The sequence below is a fragment of the Maniola hyperantus genome, chromosome 15 (assembly GCF_902806685.2).
Source record: "Maniola hyperantus chromosome 15, iAphHyp1.2, whole genome shotgun sequence".
NCBI lineage: Eukaryota > Metazoa > Arthropoda > Insecta > Lepidoptera > Nymphalidae > Maniola > Maniola hyperantus.
This window is the reverse complement of record NC_048550.1, coordinates 13,234,527-13,245,049: the sequence shown is the minus strand read 5'-3', so window position 1 is coordinate 13,245,049 and position 10,523 is coordinate 13,234,527. Positions and strand designations below refer to the sequence as shown.

General features: G+C 37.4%; 1 long non-coding RNA gene across 2 annotated transcripts; it reads right to left on the bottom strand.

Annotated features, from left to right (window-relative positions):
- Window positions 1-1,642: 1,642 nt before the first annotated feature.
- On the bottom strand, window positions 1,643-8,826 carry LOC138403311 (uncharacterized). Of its 2 annotated transcripts, none has more exons than XR_011237595.1 (3): window positions 8,661-8,826; window positions 1,924-3,125; window positions 1,643-1,806 (listed from the first exon to the last, which is right to left on the bottom strand). It is a non-coding gene; the product is annotated as an uncharacterized lncRNA (long non-coding RNA). The 2 variants fall into 2 exon arrangements; XR_011237594.1 differs by lacking the exon at window positions 8,661-8,826 and having other exon boundaries at window positions 1,924-2,060; window positions 3,006-3,923.
- Window positions 8,827-10,523: the final 1,697 nt, after the last annotated feature.

Sequence of the window (10,523 nt, the reverse complement as noted above, 5' to 3'; positions counted from 1 at the left end):
AAAGATATTGGAATTTTATCTCATTGTACCTATGTGTAGGACGTAGGTACCTAGGTAGGTAGATATTGCAAATCAAAAGATTGATAATTTGATTGTACATACCTAATTATTTTTGTTTTTCACCAATGCAATCTGACACTAAAAGCTTTATGCCTAAAGTTTGTTTTTCATAGAAATATAATCCATAGCACGCCATCTAGTTGTACCGTAAGCAAACACTGACGGCAGACTCTTTAGAAGCCTTAAGGTGACGCTGGATGCACGTCCGAACTGCTCGGCCCACGTGGGTAACCTGTATGCTATTTCACCTAACATTGTGATAGAAAGAGATAGACTCAGTGATGAGCAGTGTAGCGAGTGCATGCGCTCACACTAGCGTCCGGATATATTGATGATGGCACACAGATAGTTGGACAGATGTCACCGATGAATTTTTGTAAATATATGATTTATGAAGGAACTACTTATTTCAATTATTATTGTATAAGATTTTATGGAAGAGCGGGGTCGCCTGCCACGAGTACTCGTAGCAATACTAAAACAGTTACTGGGATGGTCCCAATTACTACGCACTATGTGAAATTGTTTTACCTACTGAAATAAATATTTTTTAATTTTTTTTTGAATGATAATGATTACCTACTTATCTTTTGATGAATACTATAAAATCTCACTTACATACATACCTATTAGGTAACTACTGCCTCAGCGTGTATAAACAACTCGTATATATTATAGAAATCCATACTTCTATGAAGTGTCTGTCTGTAATTTCGAAATAACTACCGCAAGCTCATAATATTGTTATTTGAACTGTACCATAACAGCTGAATCAAACGTTTTTAAAAACTGTCTGTCTGTCTGTCTGTTTGAACGGGCTAATCTTCGGAACGGCAGAACCTATTTTGACGGGACTTTTACAGACAAGTAGAGGATTAACAAAGGATACTTTTTTAACCGAGTTTTAAAAAAGGAGTTGTGTTTTTCTACCTATGTACACAGAAATCTCCGAGATTTCTGAACCGATTTGGGTATTTTTTTTAATTGATAAAGAAACTTTGCAACATTGTCCTATATAAAATGTCATTTTATATAGGACACACAGGATTTCAACTCCTCAATCCTGATGCTGCAGGGGACATGACCACCAAAACTTATGGGATTTTGAAACTGTCGGTTATAAATTGATATTGGAGGTAGGTACCTATATCTACCAAGTAAAGACTTTATCATTGAACTCGAAGACCCACTTCTCGACCCTGATGCTGTACCTAAGGAATTGCATTGCTAAATCGTGGTGATCCCACGGAATTTTAAATGAATCATCGCCCACGCCCGTTCGGTACCCTCATTCCGCACATTGTTTTGATTAGTCAGTCCACCAATCACAACAAAGCATTCTCCCCTGTCCCCCGCCAACATTTTACGATTTTGTTTTCATGTAAAACCTTGTATATGCGTACTCTAGGAGTTGAATTCTCTGTGCTGGCGGATTACCTATTAGGAACACATGATTACACATTCGTTTGTCTGTGAAAATAACTTTTGTTGCCTACACTTATCTATTAGTAGCGACTAAAAACTATATATACTATCTACTTGTACAAAACAATACAAAAGTCAAAATAAATTCCACTTTGATCTCAAAAATGAAAATTTTATTTTTATAAGTAGGAAGTAGGTACAATTCAATTTCCCTCTAAAAGCCCACTACACACATAAACACAATATGTATCATTTTCTGTTTCAACAGTCACATTAGATGTATCATTCGACGCAGAACTATTGAAGCTCTCCATTTCATTTCTGGAATTAATAAACATACAATCAACATAATTATATTGTGAGTATTATCTATATAGAATGTATGCAAAAAACATAGCATAACACTATAACACTATAACACATAACACTATAACTTACAAGTATGGTATGGTAGACCTTTCAATATTTAGTACAGAATTGAATGTTGCAGCATCATGTTGGATTTCAGTGGTACGTATATTGGGCACATTCATTTTATTTTCCTTGTTTTCTTCTAAAAGGAATGTCTTGAGTCACTAAAATACAACATAATTCAGCATTGACAAATCTGACAACAAATAGTAAATCTCTATATTATATAAAAATGAATCGCTGAATGTGTTGCTGATCGCAAATCTCGAGAACAGCTGCACCGATTTCGCTAATTATTTTTGATAATATTCCTTGAAGTACGGGGATGGTTCTTATGGAGAGAATTTTTTTTAAAAAGTCCTGAAAAAGAATCGACTGTAGGCGGTGCGAAGTTCGTCGGGGCAGCTAGTAACATAATAATTATATTATCCTAATCCTAATCTAAATATATAAAAGAAAAAGGTGACTGACTGACTGACTGACTGACTGACTGACTGACTGACTGACTGACTGACTGATCTATCAACGCACAGCTCAAAATACTGGACGGATCGTGCTGAAATTTGGCATGCAGATAGCTATTATGACGCAGGCATCCACTAAGAAGGGATTTTTGAAAATTCAACTCTGGAGGGGGTGAAATAGGGGTTCGAAATTTTGTGTAGCCCACGCGGACGAAGTCGCGAGCATAAGCTAGTCTATAATATAAAAATGAATCACTAAATGTCATCGCAAATCTCGAGAACAGCTGAACCGATTTCGCTAATTCTTTTTTTAAATTAGGTATTCCTTGAAGTACGAGGATGGTTCTTACCGAGAGAAAAATTTAAAAAATTTGAATCGACTGTTAGGCCGTAGGCGGAACGAAGTTCGCCAGGGCAGCTAGTGGAATTATAAATGTGAAAGTGTAGATGTTTGGATGTTTGTTACTCAATCACGCAAAAAAGGCTGAACGGATTTGAATGAAATTTAGAATTCTTAACTGGATTAACACATAGGCTACTTTTTATCCCGGAAAATCAAAGAGTTCCCGCGGGATTTTGAAAAATGTGAAATCCACGCGGACGAAGTCGCGGGCATTAGCTAGTATCTAAATAATATCAACTTACAAACACAGTGTCAAATTTTCAGAAGCTGGCTCTAAATGGTACGGTGTGATAGCATCATAATCTAATTCAATTCGATTTTTTGCTTTGTCGTTTCCTTGTCAAAGAAAATCCTGTGATCCACTAAAATAGAAGTATAATATATAAGTATTTATTAAAAATAAATAAATGTCATCATCAAATTCACCATCCTGGAGAACCTTGAAAACGACACTCGCGTCTATTTTTTATAAAAAGTGCTGGCCCGCCATCTTAGATTAAAAAATTAATGTCATTATCAAAACCAGCATCCTGGAAAACCTGAAAACGACACCCATTTCTATTTTTTGTGAAAAGTGCATGTCTGCTATTTTGGATTTGAAAATAAATGTCATTATCAAATTCAGCATCCCGGAAAAGTACATATTCAGTCAAATAAAATTCCCGTCGAGTCACATTGTTACTCACGTCGGGTGTGACTCACGGGAATAACCCCGAAAAAGTAATGGCATTATCATCACAAGATAATATTATGGTTTGGAAAGATTCTGATGAATTTTAATAGATCTCCTCTTTGCAAGGGATTTGCTTTTGCGAGTCTAAACCGTTTCTTTTTCCTCTTCCGCCAATCCATTTTTGTTTCTGTTACATGAAAACTCAAGTATATAATTAAATTGTCTAAGCACACAATATGACCTACATACTTATATTTGTAACTAGATGATACACGCGACTTCGTCCGCGAGGATATAGTGGTTTTTTAATCCCACGAGAACTCTTTCAAAAGCGATCACTATTTCAAATTTCAGCCAAATCCGTCTTGTACTTTTTGCGTGAAAGGGTAACAAACCTATACACACACACACGCAGATACAAAATTTCGCCTTTATAATATAAGTGTGATTTGACAACCCTGACTTTCGGAATTCGGATAAGTCCAAATTATATTTATTACTAGTTGATGCCCGCAACTTCGTCCGCGTGGAATTAGGTTTTTAAAAATCCCGTGGGAACTCTTTGATTTTCCGGGATAAAAAGTAGCCTATGTGTTAATTTAGGGTATACCCTAAATTTAATTATATACCAATACGTGCAATTTATAATTTAAAACCGCGCGATTCCCTACGAGAGATATTTAAGGAAATAGGTATTCTTACAGTAGCTTCCCAATATATTTACAATAATATAATTTTTGTACGACAAAACATTCACAGTTACAAAAAAATCAGTGATCTCCATGATAGGCAAACTAGAAACAAAAATAAGCTAGCTACTCCTGCGCTCCGCCTCTGGAAGGTGCGAAAGTCATTTGTGGGAATGAGTGTAATATTTTATAATAAAATTCCACAAGCAATTTTAGACTTGCCTTTACACAAGTTTAAAAAATGTGTTAAAAGTATGCTCCTAAAAAAAGCATATTATACAGTCGCAGACTATGTAAACGATAAAAAAGCTTGGATTTGACTCGCTCCAGCAATGCACGGGGGTGCAATGGCTTGTATAGTACGGTATAATAACATTGTAAATTGAAAATTAAAAAGAGCAACCGCCGAGTTTCTTGCTGGTTCTTCTCGGTAGGAACGGCATTCCGAACCAGTGGTAATTAAACCTGACTATTCATAAGCACTTTTAAAAAGTTTACATGAATAAAAAAACATTCTATTCTATTCTATTCTATTCTATTCTATTCTATTCTAATTAACACTTTTATCTATCTCCATTCCCAATTTCATCCAAAACCGTTCAGCCGTTTTTGTGTGATTGAGTAACAAACATCCAAACATCCACACACACACACATCACTACACCTATTATAAATGTGAAAGTGTGTTTGTTTGTTGGTTCGTTGGTTTGTCCTTCAATCACGTCGCAACAGAGCAACGGATCGAAGTGATTTTTTGCATGGGTATGGTTGACCTGGAGAGTGACATAGGCTACTTTTTATCCCGGAAAATCAAAGAGTTTCCACGGGATTTTTAAAAATCTAATTCCACGCGTACGAAGTCGCGGGCATCACCTCATCATCATCATGATCAACCCATCGCCGGCTCACTACAGAGCACGGGTCTCCTCTCAGAGTGAGAAGGGTTTTGGCCATAGTCTACCACGCTGGCCATGTGCGGATTGGTAGAATTCACACACCTTTGAGAACATTATGGAGAACTCGGCATGCAGGTTTCCTCACGATGTTTTCCTTTACCGTTAAAGCAAGTGATATTTAATTAATTAAAACGCGTATAACTCCGAAAAGTTAGAGGTGCGTGCCCGGGATCGAACCCCCCGACCTCCGTTTAGAAGGCGGACGTCCTAACCACTAGGCTATCATAGCTTCACCTAGTTTATAATATTAGTAGGATATATGTAAACTACTACCACCAGCTGTCGATACGATGCATTCTAAAATAAATCGACCGACCGACCGACAGACCGACCGGCCAAGTACGAGTCAGACTCGCGCCCCGAGGTTTCCGTACTACAATAGTAAAATGTTTATCTCTAAATCTCTGTTTAGAGATAAGCATTAACAATGTAACTTAATTTATTACTACTATGTAACTAGAATTTCGGTACATATAAAAATGAATCGCTAAATGTGTTGCTGATCGCAAATCTCGAGAACAGCTGAACCGATTTCGCTAATTCTTTTTTTATAATATTCCTTGAAGTACGAATATGGTTCTTACGGAGAGAAAATTTTTAAAAAATTCCTGAAAAAGAATCGACTGTTAGGCGGTACGAAGCTCGCCGGGGCAGCTAGTGAAAAAAAAAATAAATAAATAGGTAAATAGTATTTTTTGACATTTTGCATGATAAATCAAAAACTATTTAGTATGCACTAGATGATGCCCGCAACTTCGTCCGCGTGGATTTAGGTTTTTTAAAAATCCCGTGGGAACTTTGATTTTCCGGGATCAAAAGTCAAGTCAAATGATTTGTTCAAAATAGGTAATAAATTACTCTTTTCGATTGTCAGTTGTTGGATTTGTAAAATATAGTGTTGATAGACCTTTTTTTTTGGGTTGTGCCACACATGACATACTTTATTCCGGCGCTTCTTCTACTTGAGGTTTTTTGACTTTATTACTCAAGTATAAGAGGCGCTGGGATAACCTAACCAGTTGGTAACTGGTAATGTGTGGTACAGCTTTAAAAAATAAACGTTTTTTCTTTTCTTTCTTTTTCTTTTCTAATAATATGCCATATGACATAATGCTGTGAAAGTAACTAAAATATACTAGTCTCGCCGTTTCTATGTCTGTCAACAGGTGAGATTGCAGTCAAGGGCTAACTTGTATCTGAATAAATAAATAAAAAAGTACTATTTGTACGAAGCGTTGCGTACTTTGTTTGTAAGACGGACAGACAGACAGACAACAAACTGATCCTATAAGGGTTCCTTTTTCCTTTTGAGGTACGGAATCCTAATGATCTCTCTTTTTGCACTGCATTTAACCTGAATCCAAGAATTTCCGATCCGAAATAGTCGTAAGCAAGACTGTATCGTCACCTACCACCAGGTGAGATTGCAGTCAAGGGCTAACTTGTATCTGAATCAATATTATTATTATTATTTCATTACTTATAATAAAACTGTAACAGGTGAAATTCTGTACATTGAAGATATTTTGAAATTTTTTTTTCGAGGGCACTCTATAATCGATACTGAACCCAAAACTGGAATTTTTTTCATTTTGTCTGTCTGTCTGTCTGTCTGTCTGTATCACGGCCGCGCATCACGCTGAAACTACTGAATGGATTCCAATGAAACTTGGTACGATTTGACGTCATACTATGAGGATATATATAGGATATAGGATACTTTTTATCCCGAAATTCAGCATGGTTCCCTTAGGAGAGGGGTTGAAAGTTAAAATGTATACTGAGCTGTAATTCATTAACGCGTAGTCCGATTTCATTCATTCTTTTTTGTTAGAAACCATACATGTTAAAACTTCAAGTGCCAACTTCTCAACCATCATCATAATAATCACGGGTAGCTTTTGTACTTTTGGATTTCAATCAGCTGTTTTAGGAATAGTTGATGTTGAATTGATATTAAAGGTACGCTTAGAATAAACTATCTCTGGTTTAGGTACCAAGCAACGACTTCATAATTCAACTCGATATCCCAACTCTTCAACCCTGATGATGCAGGGTATTGCACTCCTAAGCCACTGTTGATTGTGAGATAATATTGTAGATGCCAAACATATATACCATTATTGAACTTTAAGTTCCAACTCTTCAATACTGATGCTGCAGGGTACTGCACTCCTATTCTATGGGTTTTAGGAACTGTTGTTGGTGAATTAATATTGTACCATTTACTATTGTACCAAACCACGACTACATGGTTGAACTCCGTTCACAAAAATCCACGCACTCCATCGAAATCCTGTTCTATTCCAAACTTATTCGCCAGCGTGACAGGAGTGGAGAAGGCGGATAGGGACGTGTGAGGGGTGCAACGGATCAACGTGATTTTTTCCATCATCATCAGCCTGCGGTCGTCCACTGTTGGACATAAGCTTTCCCTAAAGAGCGCCACCACACCCGGTCCTCAGCCTTCCTCACCTAGCCACTTCCCGCCAGCCTCTGTATATCGTCGGTCCATCGTGCTGGAAGGCGTCCCACACTACGCTTACTTATACCTACGCGGTCTCCACTCAAGAACTTTCCGGCTCCAACGGCCATCACCTCTACGACAGGCATGACCTGCCTTCTTTTATCCCAGAAAATAAAAGAGTTCCCACGGGCTTTTGAAAACCTACATCCACGCGGACGAAGTTGCGGGCGTCAGCTAGTAAATAAATAAAAAAGTACTATTTGTACGAAGCGTTGCGTACTTTATTTGTAAGACGGACAGACAGACAGACAGACAGATAGACGGACAGACAGACAGACGGACAGACCGACAGACGAACAGACGGACAGACGGACGGGCAGACGGACCGATGGACGGACCGACAGACGCATGGACGGACGGACGGACTGACGGACGTACGGACGGACGGACGGACGGACGGACGGACGGACAGACGGACGGACGGACAGACGGACCGACAGACAGACAGACAGAGGGTTCCGTTTTTTCCTTCTGAGGTACGGAACCCTAAAAATACAAAGAAATACCACCAGGTAGGTACCTACCTACCTATATTATTATACATATACAGGTACCTTTTTAGGGTTCCGTACTTTATAAGGAAAAAAGGGACCCTTAGGATCACTTCGTTGTCTGTCTGTCTGTCCGTCTCTCCGTCTGTGTCGTATCTGTCACACAAACCTATAGGATACTTCCCGTTGACCCAGAATCATGAAATTTAGTAGGTACGTAGGTCTTAGAGCACAAGTAAAGGAATAAATCCGAAAACCATAGATTTGTGATTACAACTTACAAAAAAAATTAAAGTGTGTTAATGATATAATTAATGATGAAATAAATATAATTTTCAATGTATAATAAGTATACCAAGTGGGGTATTATATGAAATGGCTTTACTGTATTGTGTGTATTCTAAAACACATTTTTATTTATTTTTATGCATAATAGTTTTTGATTTATGGAGCAAAATGTCAAAAAAATACCTGAGTACGGAACCCTTGGTGCGCGAGCAACTCGCACTTGGCCGGTTTTTTAAAATTAGATAAAATAAATAACTAAACAAAGTTACTTACCTATTGTACTAGGACCACACGAGTAGATATCCCTACTAGGACCTCAACAACAAAGTCAGGTCAATAAACCAATGAATAAAATTGGTGTCCAAATTTCAAATTCCAGAGGTCAATGTACAAAATGCAATAAGTATTTGAAGGACTTATTGACTCTGCTCTGCTCAATCTTCTACACATTTGCATAGCCACTGAATAAAAATTAATTTTATAAAATCATTACGACTTTTGTTTTTGAAAACATATTAATAACAACAGTTGTCGTCATAGAAACCACAATATTACACGCGCAGCCGCGCGCCGCTGGGCTGGCCCTTCCCTCCGCCACCCGCGCGGTGTCTAATGTTTTGGGGTGAGAAGCATGATGATTTTAGCCGAAATCTAGCGCTTGAAAAGGGTTGAACAGTAGTTTGGGAAAAGTATTTTTGAGAAAAAACTACTGAATTTAGGTTTGCAAAGTAAAGTTATTTCAACTAATGAATAAATAAACTATGTCTAATGATAATTTTTTTTAGAATTTTCCTATTCCTAATCTTATTTATTTACGCCCAAAGTTGACATAAATTTAGTGTTAAAATAGGAATCTTTTGAGGCTCGTAACTTTTAAATCAATATTTTTTTCAATGTTTTAGATATCATTGAACCTAGATAATGACGAGATAAATCGATATAATTCTTAGTTTTGTGCGTACAATATCGAATATTGTTGTATTTTCCCTCCTACGTTTGTATGAAGAAAGTACCGAACTGAGCTGCCTTAAAGAAAACTCTGTTTATCTTAGCCTGTTTGCTAATCCTCGAGATAGACTTAATTTAAATTCAAAGTGAATACGAAGTCTCAACGTTTGTTAGTTGAGAACACTTTACAATACTATTCAAGAGTCTGCTTTTGAAAGTTTCCGTTAATCTCTTTGTTGGTTCTTTCACTATGTAATTCAGTTCAGGCCGTATGAAGTGGCCCAACACAAATTTCTAAATCATGTTACTTTACTTTGAATTAGGTTTTTCACACAGTACGCGGCCGAAAGTGATGAACATTTCAGGTTTGAAGAGCGTTGTCTCTGTCACTCATACCCACATGACGTTTTGTCGGTCTCAACGACCGAGACAGTGCTCTACAAATATGCTATCTCTTTCTAAAGATAGATGTTCATCACTTTTGGTCGTGTACTGTACCTTATTCTAATAGTAATGGTATCTGCTGAGTGCTGTGTCCTTTTTATCGGGATAGTGACGTGTTGGCGATTTTCAGATATAAGTCCCGCAAATTGCTATTGCGCTGGAACCATGTCTCTTTTACATCGAAATGACGTTATTTTGACGTATATTTAAGTAAAAATATACCATCAGTACCCGTAGTATAAGATTTTACGTCTCACCAAACGTTGCTAGAATTCGAGAGTCGAAATACTTCCGCGTTATAGTAAACTGGATCTTAACTGCCTTGTTTTAAAGCTCAAGTTTGTCTACACATCTACATCCAAGCAGCAACATTGCGAAATTAAAATCAGTGGCATTGAATTTTTTACTTCAATTCAAGGCTCTTTAGGTCCATTTTACTTTGATGTTATTGTGTTTCGACTCTCGAATTCTAGCTACGTTTGGTGAGACGTAAAATCTTGTACTACGGGTACAGCTCCATAGATCAGCTCGAAACTTCAGTCTAGTGCTGACGTCACTAAAATGGCGGCCACGCGCAGTAGCAATTTGTGGGACTTATACTTACGATAAGTACGAGTACAGAAATAACTGTATCTCATGATTGTGTAATAGTAATACACAGATGCAAAAATGTTTTTTGCAAAATATATAATTACCTAAGTACCTACACTATCTATTGGCATTAAAACTTGGCGTAAGCACGGC